This window comes from Lipotes vexillifer, unplaced genomic scaffold (genome assembly GCF_000442215.2).
Source record: "Lipotes vexillifer unplaced genomic scaffold, Lipotes_vexillifer_v1.1 scaffold1188, whole genome shotgun sequence".
NCBI lineage: Eukaryota > Metazoa > Chordata > Mammalia > Artiodactyla > Lipotidae > Lipotes > Lipotes vexillifer.
Window position 1 is genome coordinate 537778 of NW_006799221.1, and position 12311 is coordinate 550088.

Genomic DNA, 12311 nt, shown 5'->3' on the forward strand with positions numbered 1-12311 from the left:
ATGTGGGATCTTCCCAAAACGGGGCACGAACCCGCGTCTCCTGCATCGGCAGGCGGACTCTCAAGCACTGCGCCACCAGGGAAGCCCTGGATTTTTTTTTAATTAAAAATTTCGGCTCTGCTAAAGATGACGTCAAGAGAAAAAAAAACACCTGATAAAGGACTGTTATCTAAAATATACGGGGGAGAAAACCTCTTAAAATATGGGCCAAAGACCTTAACAGACAACTCACCAAAGAAGACACAGGTACACCTCATTTTATTGAGCTCTGCTTTATTTCACTTTGCAGATATTGTGGTTTTTACTAACTGAAGGTTTGTGGCAACTGCATTGTCAGATGATAGTTAAGATTTTCTAGTAATAGAGTATTTTTTAATTAAGGTATGTACTTTTTTTTAGATATAATGCTATTGCACACTTAACAGACTACAGTGCAGTGTAAACATAACTTTTATATGCACACTGGGAAGCCAAAAAATTATTGACTCATTTTATTGCAATATTCACTTTATTGCAGTGGTCTGGCACTGAACCCACAATATCTCCAAGGTATGCCTGTATACAGATAGCAAATAAGCACATGAAAAGATGTTCCACATAACACGGCATCAGGGAAATGCAAGTTAAAACAATGAGGTATACACTCCTATTAAAATGGCCAAAATGCAATATACTGACAACACCAAATGCTTACAAAGATGTGGAGTAACAGGAACTCTCATACATTGCTGGGGGGAATGCAAAATGGTACAGTCACTTTGGAAGACAGTTTGATGGTTCTTTATGAAACACAGCATGCTCTTACCATACAATCCAGCAATTATGCTCCTTGGTACTTAACCAAAGAAGTTGAAAACTACATCCACACAAATACCTGCACAAATGTTTATAGAATCTTTGTTCATAATTGCCAAAACTTGGACACAACCAAGATGTCCTTCAATAGGTAAATGGATACATAAACTGTGGTATATCCAGACAACAGAATATTATTCAGCACTAAAAACAAATGAACTATGAAGCCATGAAAAGACATGAAAGAAGCTTAAATGCATATTACTAAGTGAAAGAAAACAATCTGAAAAGCCTACATAGTATAAGATTCCAACTATATGACATCTTAGAAAAGGCAAAATTACAGAGACAATACACCTGATCTTAGCCAAAAGGCCAAGAAGGGATTACGGAGACAATAAAAAGATCAGGGGGTGTGGTGGGTGGAGGGAGGAACAGGCAGAGCACAGAGGAATTTTAGAGCAGTGAAAATACTCTGTATGGTATTATAATGATGGATATGTCATTATACTTTTGTCCAAACCCACAGAATGTACAACATCAAGAGTGAATCCTAAAATAAACTATGGACTTTGGGTGATAATGATATGTCAATATAGGTTCATCCTTGGTATTAAGAAAAAAACAAAAAAAAGGACAATTCTGGTGAACGATGTTGATAATGGGTAAATGAGAAACCTCTGTACCTTCCTCTCAGTGTTGTTGTACATCTAAATCTGCTCTAAAAAACTTAATTCTATAAAAAATAATAATGTTGTCATTTTTTGTTTTTAAAAGCGAAGTATATCAATGTTTGCTCAATGTTTATTAACATTTTCAATTCATCATTTTAAATATCCAATAAACACTAAGGAAAATCAATTAATAAAATAATAGACAAGCTTGAGACTTGTTCCCCAGATTGTTTTAAAACCTAAGTGTTCGGGCTTCCCTGGTGGCGCAGTGGGTGAGAGTCCGCCTGCCGATGCAGGGGACACGGGTTCGTGCCCCGGTCCAGGAGGGTCCCACGTGCCGCGGAGCGGCTGGGCCCGTGAGCCCTGGCCGCTGAGCCTGCGCGTCTGGAGCCTGTGCTCCGCGGCAGGGGAAGCCACAACGGTGAGAGGTCCGTGTACCGCAAAAAAAAAAAAAAAAAAAAATAAGTGTTCAACTGCCTTACCCATAAAAGCAATAATAATCCCTAAATTAACTCTCTTCCAGAAATGTTACTCAAATGAGAGCACATATGTGAAACCACTGTGAAAAACTACCTACATGTCCTAAGATCATGCCATGGAAGTTTTTATTCTAGAATGCATTTCCTTAAATAATAAACCCTGCATTTACCACGTCAAAGGTAGTTTTCTTACCAAAGACAACTCTTTAACTCTAGAATAAACTTTTTTTTTAATTAATTTTTATTGGAGTATAGTTGATTTACAATGTTGTGTTAGCTTCTGCTGTATAGCAAAGTGAATCAGCTATACATATACATATATCCCCTCTTTTTTGGATTTCCTTCCCATTTAGGTCACCACAGAGCACTGAGTAGAGTTTCCTGTGCTATACAGTAGGTTCTCTTTAGTCATCTATTTTATACATAGTAGTGTATATATATCAATCCCAGTCTCCCAATTCATCCCATCCCCCTTCCCCCCTCCCCTGTACCCATACATCCATTCTCTATGTCTATAGAATACACTTCTTTAAAAAGATAAAGCTACCACTGACCACATAAAAATTACTTACTGAAGTGATTTACTAAAGATATGATGATATAATTAAACCCCACATTGGTAATCATAAGACCTAGGCTGCCATCCCAGCTTTTTCTCTTACAAGATGAGGAACTATGAGGAAGTCAAATTCTAATTTATATCTAAGGTTTCTTCCCACTTGGATAATTCTAGATACTTTGGGGTGTTACACAAGTTGTTAATTTTTATTCCAAATAAGAATATATTTTCTCTCAATATAACTGATGTTTATCAGTTTAAATTTTCCATATCACCTATACTTACAAACTTTATATATGGTACAGACTTACCCTTAATGCTTTAATTCAATCAAGAATATTATAACCACAGGAATTCCCCAGTGGTCCAGTGGTTAGGACTCAGCGCTTTCACTGCCAAGGGCCCAGGTTCAATTCCTGGTTGGGGAGCTAAGATCCTACAAGCCACGTGGCATGACCAAAGGAAAAAAAAAAGAATATTATACCCTATGATATTATATTTAGGGATGTGATACAGAAGGCTCTATGACAGATGGGATTAGCAATACAAAGTATAAGAAGACCCAGACCCCCAGGATCTCTTCAAAAGTTTCTATAATATGATAATTTTGCCCAGAAAAAATATACCATTTTCAGCATTTGAAAAAATTGGTGCAATACTTTTAGAAGCACATATATTTAAACATATATACACACAAGCACATACATGTATGCACAAAAATATATACAGGTATGCAGAGGAAGAGAGGGTCCTTTAGAAGAAAAAAGACATTTTGCTAAGAATTTTCTCAATCTTACTATGCTGATAATATATTCTTTTGAATTTGTACCAACATAATGCTATTTTAACAAATTATGATACTACTTTGAATGCATATAACTGTTCTAAAAAGCTTAAAAATCTATACAAAGACCATGATTAAAATATAAAGGCTGAGTTAGATATTATTTTCCCCTTTCCACAGGCAGTAAAACAAAATGATCTGCAAAGGTCATAGTTTAAGTGCGGGCTAGAAATCTATGTCGCCTAATTTCTGGGCATTTCTGGGCATCTTTCTACCAACTGAATGTTCCAGAGCTGGCCAAACCCAACAGCTTCAGATCCAGGAAATCTCACAGCATTATCCGTGATGCTAGAGTATCCAAACCATCATATAACTACTTAGTATAAGAAGAGCCATTTGGCAGTGAATTATAAGGTTTATGTTACCCTATGGTAAGACGAAGGGTCCATAAAACAAAGGGACAAGGTTGTGTCTGCTAAGTGTCAAAACAGTAGTAGATTCACTCCTTGAGCAGCTGAAAGGGAATAGAGCACCATTAAGGGCACAAATTCTGGAGCCATTTTGCCTCCTTCTCTTCTGTCATTTGTTAGGCCTGCAACCCTAGACAAATTATTAACCATCACTGTGCCTCAACTTCCTTGTGAAAAAGAAAAATAGTATCTTCCAGGGGTTGAGGTGTAGGGAGGTAGAGATCTGCCTCACAGAGTTGACGAGATTTGTATCAGCTAATTTCAGTTAAAATGTTTAGAAATATACCAGGCATATAGTATGCTCTCAATAAACATTAACTATTAAAACTAGTACTTAATGCAAAGAACTAATAAGGACCAGAGTTCAAAGGAGGCAGTATCAAGGATCAGCTGGAGAAGGACTCAGAAAACAGGCTGAATAGCGTTGGGCCTTGAAGAATTTGATGGTTTTGAAGTACAAAAGAAGGATGACATTGCAGGCAGAAATCACAGCAAGAACAATGGTGCAAATAGTCACAATTTATACATGGAACAATAAACAGAACACTTCAGGGAAAAAAAATTAATGAAGGATGTAAAGCAGTCCTTCTCACCCCTTCCCATCAAAGTACTCTTAAATGGCAGAGAAAAATGTACCACCTGGGGGCTTCCCTGGTGGCGCAGTGCTTGAGAGTCCGCCTGCCGATGCAGGAGACGCGGGTTCGTGCCCCGTTTCGGGAAGATCCCACATGCCGCGGAGCGGCTGGGCCCGTGAGCCATGGCCACTGAGCCTGCGCGTCCGGAGCCTGTGCTCCGCAAATGGGAGAGGCCACAACAGTGAGAGGCCCGCATAACGCAAGGAAAAAAAAAAAAAAAATGTAAAAAAAAAAAAATGTACCACCTGGAAGACGGGGGACATAGTTCAAATGGTCTCCCCATATGGTCAACATTTCTTCAAACTATGATGTTTTATCTTAAAAATTCATAAAAACTCAATTTGACTCCACAATACAATCCTATTTATTGTCATTGAAAGATGTCTTCAAATAATTCCCAGTTATTCAATTACTCAAAAATTTTTTCATATTCTCTAGGTAAAACTGACATTCCAAAAAGATACCTGTATATTTATGTACCACCAACATACCAAGCACACTTCAAGGACCAAATATACTTCAGTTAAAGAAGCATAGAGGGGAATTCCCCGGCAGTCCAGTGGTTAGGACTCCAAGCTTTCACTGCCAAGGGACCGGGTGCAATCCCTGGTCAGGGAAATAAGATCCCACAAGCCACACAGCACACCCTCCCCCTCCCAAAAAAAGCAGCATAGAGGATAACAAAAATAATAATAATACATCCATCCATGGGAATCTCACAAAGGAAAGAAGTAGTAAATTAATGTGGAAAGGAATGACTACTCAATAAATGGTTAGGACACCACTGGCTTTCTAGATGAAGGGGAAAAAAAACTAGATCCTTGTTTCTCACACTATCAACAAAAAGAAATTCCATATGAATAAATGATCTAAACATAAAAGAAAAAAACTTTAAACTGAAAAGATTATAGGAGAAATTATGACATCAGGGCAGGGATTTCTTAAAGGTGACTAAAACACTTTAAACCATGTAAAGAAGATTGATACATTTCATTTTATCAAAATTAAAAGCTTTTATGGGAGGCTGGGGGACACAATACTGCTTACAGACTCACTACAGACTAGGAAATTACTTTTTCATCATACATAAAAAATAATATTCAGACTATAGAAAAAGGTTCTACAAATCAGTAACACAGTGCTATAGAAAAATGAGTGGATTATGTGAACAAGCAAATTGCACCATGCAAATTCACTTGCTTCTTAGAGTTAAGTTCACCCTAGATAGGAACAGCTTCTTAAGGATTCTACTTATTTAGTTTCCATGGGAAAACTTCAAAAGAAAGGGACAAACTACAGCCCCAATACTGCCATTGATTTCCTGGCCATAACTGATCCTCATCATCCTGATCTAGTTTCCCCTCACCCTCTACTAGCACTTCTGCTGGTCTAGGAAGCTTGCCTGCTTACCATTCTCTTTTTAGGTTGTGGTTACTGTACTTATATATTTACTACAGTAGGCTTGGGAGCACCAAGAGATGTCCTAGTGGATCCCTTAAGTGCCATATTCTTCCCTGACCTCATTGGGATGGTGATCAGAGTCAATTACTCTTGCCAAGATGATGACTCCTTTTTTCCTTTCTTCTTTTGGCACAAGGACCCCAAAGTTACCAGACAGCAGGCACGGCCTAAAGTTTAATGGAGTTCTTACCCTGTGCCCCATGGGGCACTTTCAGCTCCAGAAACAAGGATCTCTAAATCCACAGAGCCTAAAGTTACATGGATGGAAAGCACAAATTCCCCAAGTAATGACTGGGTGTAACATTAAGTGAACCCACTCCCACTTCCATCTCTTGGTTCTAGGATTGATGTATTTTACCTGTTAGGGATGCCCAAAATAATGGTCATATCCATATGAATATTTAGGGTACAGAAAGCATCCTGGAGGATTTGTGTCCACCCTTTTAGAGTATCACCTCCAATCCAGCACCTTAGTTGCATTTATGAGCTCATTAAAACTGCTCTACCAATCCAGAGGAGTAAGAGTGGAGCAGTTAGTATCAGGACCAGTGAATTCATGAACTTAGGCTCACAGTCACATATCTTTTCCTACAGAGTGGGACTCTTGGTAAGAGAAAATGTTGCTCAAGATACCATATTGGTAAAATAAACACTGTGTTAAGTCTTCAGACAGTAGTGCTGGCCACAGCCCTATGAGCAGGAAAAGTACACCTGTACTCAGAATGCATGTTAACCCCAGACTAGACGAACTGCTGTCCCTCCCAGGATGGGGGAAGGTACAGTTTTAGAGGTTGGTGCTTGATCTTCCCCACTATGATAGCCTTTGCCCCACTGGTCATGGAACCAATCTGAGAGTTCTGCCAAACACCATGTATGTCCATTCCAATTATACATTTGGGAACCAAGGAAATGACTACCAGGTGAGAATACAGACCCACTGTGAGCTAAATCTGAGCCAAAACGTTATTTATTATTAGGTGATAATAATAAATCTGATTCTCATACACCCTCATTCTAATAAGAGGAATGTAGTATCACTTTGGGTCCCCAGATTTCAACTGTCAATTCACACCATGGTCAATAATCCCTCACAGGTTTGCAGCCAAAACTGAATCACTGAAGGTGTCTGGGCAGAACGAGCATGAAGCATTAACTGGGCTGAACAGTGACTCAGGATCTTATATAAAGAATCAGAACAAACCCAATATCACCAGGTTAGGCCCAGCAAAGATCTTGAGGCCTGCCCAGTATTCCTTGGGCTGTTGCCAATAAAATGAATTCTCAGACTTCTCTGGTCTTGTCCGGAACCCAGACCATTAAGTTCAGCAGACTAGGCACAACCATTTGTATGGATGTTACACTTATTAAGTCTACTTTGTTTCTCATCCTAATCTTTCCACTAGAATACACTTCTATAAATAACTGGGCTGAACAGTGACTCAGGATCTTATAACAAATCAAAACAAACCACTGAAGGTGTCTGGGCAGAACAAGCATGAAGCAGTAACATTTAACTCAGCAGTCCCCAACCTTTTTGGCACCAGGAACCAGTTTAGTGGAAGACAATTTTTCCACGGACAGGGGGTTAGTTCAGGCAGTAATGCGAGCGATGGGGAGCGGCAGATGAAGCTTCACTGGCTTCCCAGCCGCTCACCTCCTGCTGTGCGGCTCGGTTCCTAACAGGCCTAGGACTGGTACTAGTCCATGGCCCAGGGGGTGGGGACCCCTGATTTAACTGATATCAAGACCGACTGACTCCACACCAAAAATACATGTTAAATGACATCCACTTTTTGCCACCTCCACTGCTACAAGCCAGAGTCACTTATTGTCTGAAGAACTGCTACAGCTTGCCAACTGCTCTCCTTGCTTCCACTATTGCCCCCAACGCACACCCACCACCTTCCCCCAAATTTATTCTCTATAGAATAATCTCTTTAAATTAGAAATTAGCTCATTTCAGCCCCTTGTTCATGACCCAATAGTGTCTCATGTAAAATAAAAATGTGTTACCAGGGCCTTGAAGACCCTACATGGTCTGACCCCAACCTAATTCTCCAGCTTCATGCCCTACCAATTTACCCCTGTCTTCTTTCAGTCCTTCCAACACGCAAAATCATTCAAGTTTCAGGGCCGGAAACTCTCTTCTCCCCAGTTTTCCTATGGCTGACTCTTCTCAGCATTCAAGACTCATACCAAATCTCATTTGTTCACAAAGACTCTTACTGAAAAACTGTCCCTCTTATCCAAGGCTAAGTCCTTCATTTGTGTCATAATATAACCAAAATTCTTATTAGAAATTGACCTCTCCATCTTTTAAAAGATCTTATCCATCAGATAATGTCTCTTCTTTAGAGATGCCTTCTTACCACATCTGTAAGATGTCTAAAAGTTGAAGCCCCCAGAGTTATATCCTGAGCACTCTTCTCCCTCCATAGACGATCACATCTAGTACAATGGCTTTAACTGTGACCCTCGGAACTAGATTTCAGGTGTTCTATGAATCACCCACTTCAATGATACAGACAACAGGTTAGCAGCTCTTTCCTGACTTCCTGAAATGCAGCATTTGCCCTTCCCTTACTGCTCCAGTCCTTTTAACAGGTTTTTAAGTCTGTAAATTGCCCATATTAATTTCCTAATGGCTTAAAATACCTAGGGTGTTTTTTTTTTCCTGACTGAACTCCAACGGACACACATCCTGCTCTTTGTAGCTCACTTATCAAAATCAATAATTTTACATTTGTTAATTGTGTTTAATATCTGTCTCTCCTACTAGATTATTCAACAAGAACAGGGATCACATTTGTTATGCTCATTACCGTATCTCAAGCCCTGTGTTTCAGGACAAATACCAGTTGAATGAATGTAACACCTTGGTACAATAAAGTTCCACTCACTACATCAAATGCAACAGCTCCAACTCTCAAAGTTCCTCTACTGTCTACCACAATTTAATCTCATTAAAAACAATACCTCTTGGGCTTCCCTGGTGGCGCAGTGGTTGAGAGTCCACCTGCTGATGCAGGGGACGCGGGTTCGTGCCCCGGTCCGGGAAGATCCCACATGCCACGGAGCGGCTGGGCCCGTGAGCCATGGCCGCTGAGCCTGCGCGTCTGGAGCCTGTGCTCCGCAACGGGAGACGCCACAGCAGTGAGAGGCCCGCGTACCGCAAAAAAAAAAAAATATATATATATATATATACCTCTTGAACTTTGCCTTCTTCTCTTCATCTGCTTATTCAGCCATCTCAGAGCCTTGGAATTACTCTTCATTTCAACCTAGCAGCCTAGCACTCCACATTCTTCACTAGAATACAACCAAGAACTCTCAAGCTGACTTTTACTTTTAGATTGTCTCATTTGTTATTAACATGAAATGAGGTTATCTCTGTGATGAAACCAATAATGTAATCTGATTTTCTGATCTAAATATCTAGTTTTGATCTTAAATTATCTAATTATCATTAAATAATTAGATAATTAGATAAGTTATAAAACATATAATCAAAAGTAATATTAGACCCCTTAAAAATGCATTAATTCATCTAAAGTGTTCAACAAGGGAAAATAAAACCATTCAGCATAAATGAAAGAAAGTATAAAATTGCTCTCCATTTTTCTTTTGTTTTACAGAAAATTCCTATTTATTCAGAAAACAAAAATACTCTTAAGGAAAATCTACATACTATAAAAATGGCATTTATTTTGTTGCCAAATCCAAATTCATTCAATAAATATGTGCCTACTATGTGACAGGTACTGTTGGATACACTGGGGATGCCTCAGTGAGCAAAACAAAGATCGCCGCCCGCATGGAGCCTATCAAAGAGGCTGGAAAAAGATCATATAAGACAGAAGAGACACTATGTATAAGGACCCTGGATTTTACTGTGTGTGAAATGGGAAGGTACTGCAGGGTTTAGAGCAGAGAAGTAACATAAATTATTTATTTGAAAGTATCACCCTGGCTGCTGTGTGGAAATAGACAAGAGGGGCATGAACAAAAGCAGGTAAACTAGGTCATGGGCTAGTATCATAATCCAAACAAGAGATGAAGGTACTCAAACCAAGGTGACAGCAGTAAAAATGGAGCAAAAAGTGGTCAGATTCTCACCTTAAACACGTATTAAAAGAGGAGGAACCAGAAACTACTGAGAAGCATGAAAAGATTAACGATCGGGGAAATACATTGTATAATCAAAGTAAAATACCATTTCACATCTAAAAATTTTTAGAAATTTTAAAATTTGACAATATCAAATGTTGGCAAAGATACAGAAAACTAGATTTTCACACTGCCTATGAGTGTAGACTAGACATCCTCTTTGGAGAACAATTTGGCATTTCTTAGTAAAATTAAACATGCACATGCCTTATTACCTAATAATTCTATTCTAGGTACATATCCTGGAGAAAACCTAAACCATGTGAATCAGGAGACATGTACAAGAATGTTACGGAAATATTTCCTACAGCAAAACAAAATTTGGAAACAAATTTGGAAACAACACATATGTCCATTAATGGGAGAATGGATAAATAAAATACTATAAAATCATGCAGTGGAATACTATACAGCAGTGGAAATAAACAAATTGCAACTATATGCATCAACATGGATGAATCTCAAAATTGTAACTCAAAAACACAATGTTAGGGACTTCCCTGGTGGCACAGTGGTTACGAATCCACCTGCCAGTGCAGGGGACACAGGTTCGAGCCCTGGTCTGGGAAGATCCCACGTGCCACAGAGCAACTAAGCCCATGTGCCACAACTACTGAGCCTACATGCCACAACTACTGAAGCCCACACACCTAGAGCCCATGCTCTGCAACAAGAGAAGCCACCGCAATGAGAAGCCCGCGCACCGCAATGAAGAGAAGCCCCAGCTCGCCACAACTAGAGAAAGCCCATGTGCAGCAACGAAGACCCAATGCGGCCAAAAAATTAATTAATTAATTTATTTATTAAAAAACACAATGCTAAATGAACAAAGTTGAAAAAGAACACATATATAAATTGGAACCCCCATACACTGCTGGTGGGGATGTAAAATGGTACAGCAAAGATGAAAAACAGCATGGCAGTTCCCCACCAAAAAATTAAAAATCACCATATGATCCAGAAATCCCACTTCTGGGTATATATCCAAAAGAACTGAAATCAGAATCTCAAAGAGATATCTGTATTCCCATGTTTGTTCCAGCATTATTCACAATAGGCAAAATATGGAGACAACCTAAATGTCCATCAGTGGTTGAATGGATAAACAAAAAGTGTTATACACATACAGTGGAATTCAGACTTTAAAAAGGAAGAAAATTGTGCAACAAAATGGGTGAACCTTGAATACATTATGCTAAGTGAAATAAGCCAGTCACAAATGGACAAATACTGTATGAATCCATTTTCATGAAGTAACTAAGTTCTGTTTCTCAAAATTCAGAGAAACAGAAAATAGAAAGGTGATTGCCAAGGACTGGGGGGCAGGCGGAGTGGGGATGAATGCTAATGGGTATAGCGTTTCAGTGCGGTAAGCTGAAAAAGTTCTAGAGCTCTCTTATACAACATTGTAAATATACTTAACACTACTGAGCTATACACTTTAAAAGGTTAACATGGTAAATTTAATGTCATTTTTTAACACAAAAAATATTTAGAAAAAGAACATATACATAATACATACACTTACATAAAATTCAAAACTAAATTAGAGCAGCAATATGTGGTAAATCTATAAAGAAAAGGAAAAAAAAGAATGATTAACACAAAAATTCAGAGTAGCAGTCATGTCTATGAGAGACAGAGGAAATATGATAGAAAAAGGATAGAGGCTTCAAATTTATTGGTAATATCCTGCTTCTTCATCTAGGTAGTAAGTGTTTGATACAAACGTGTTTGGTTTATTATTATTATTTATCAAGCTATTAGTGTTCTATACATACTTTTTGTATGAAAAAAAGGATTCAAAAATGTAAACTCAACGTTATTACCTCAGAAACTAGAATAACTCTTTGAAAATGCACATGGCCTTGTCATCACCCCCTCTCTGATAATAGAAGAGAAACACAAAAAGGGTTTGTAAGAAGTGAATTATAGCATGGTGATTTACAAGCAGAGGTTTGTCATCAATTAGACCTAGTTCAATCCAGGCTAAGCCATTTACTAGTTTTTTTACCTTAGGTAAGTTACTTAAAGTTTGTAAGCCTCAATTCTCACATCCACAAAAAGAGGATGTTAATAGCACCTAACCAATTAGAGTTATTATAAAGATTAATTGAGATAATGAATAAAGAGCATTCAGTACTATGCCTAGGACACCATAAGCATTTCTGTAGGAGTAACAGTACTTTTTAAAACCTTCCTAGGTTATTCTAATCCTCCTCTTGCCCTACCTCCATCTGAAAGATTTTGTCATTATCCTAGAAGAAAGGTTAGAGAAATCCTTTTC

The 12311-nt window shown here is 38.6% G+C and overlaps 1 protein-coding gene and 1 non-coding gene across 3 annotated transcripts in view; one reads left to right on the forward strand and one right to left on the reverse strand.

Annotated features, from left to right (window-relative positions):
• MNAT1 (MNAT1 component of CDK activating kinase) overlaps positions 1–12311 on the reverse strand; it is a 228030-nt gene that overhangs the window by 185102 nt on the left and 30617 nt on the right. The window lies entirely within an intron of this gene.
• TRNAE-UUC (transfer RNA glutamic acid (anticodon UUC)) lies at positions 2863–2935 on the forward strand. Its single transcript has one exon. It is a non-coding gene; the product is annotated as a tRNA-Glu (tRNA).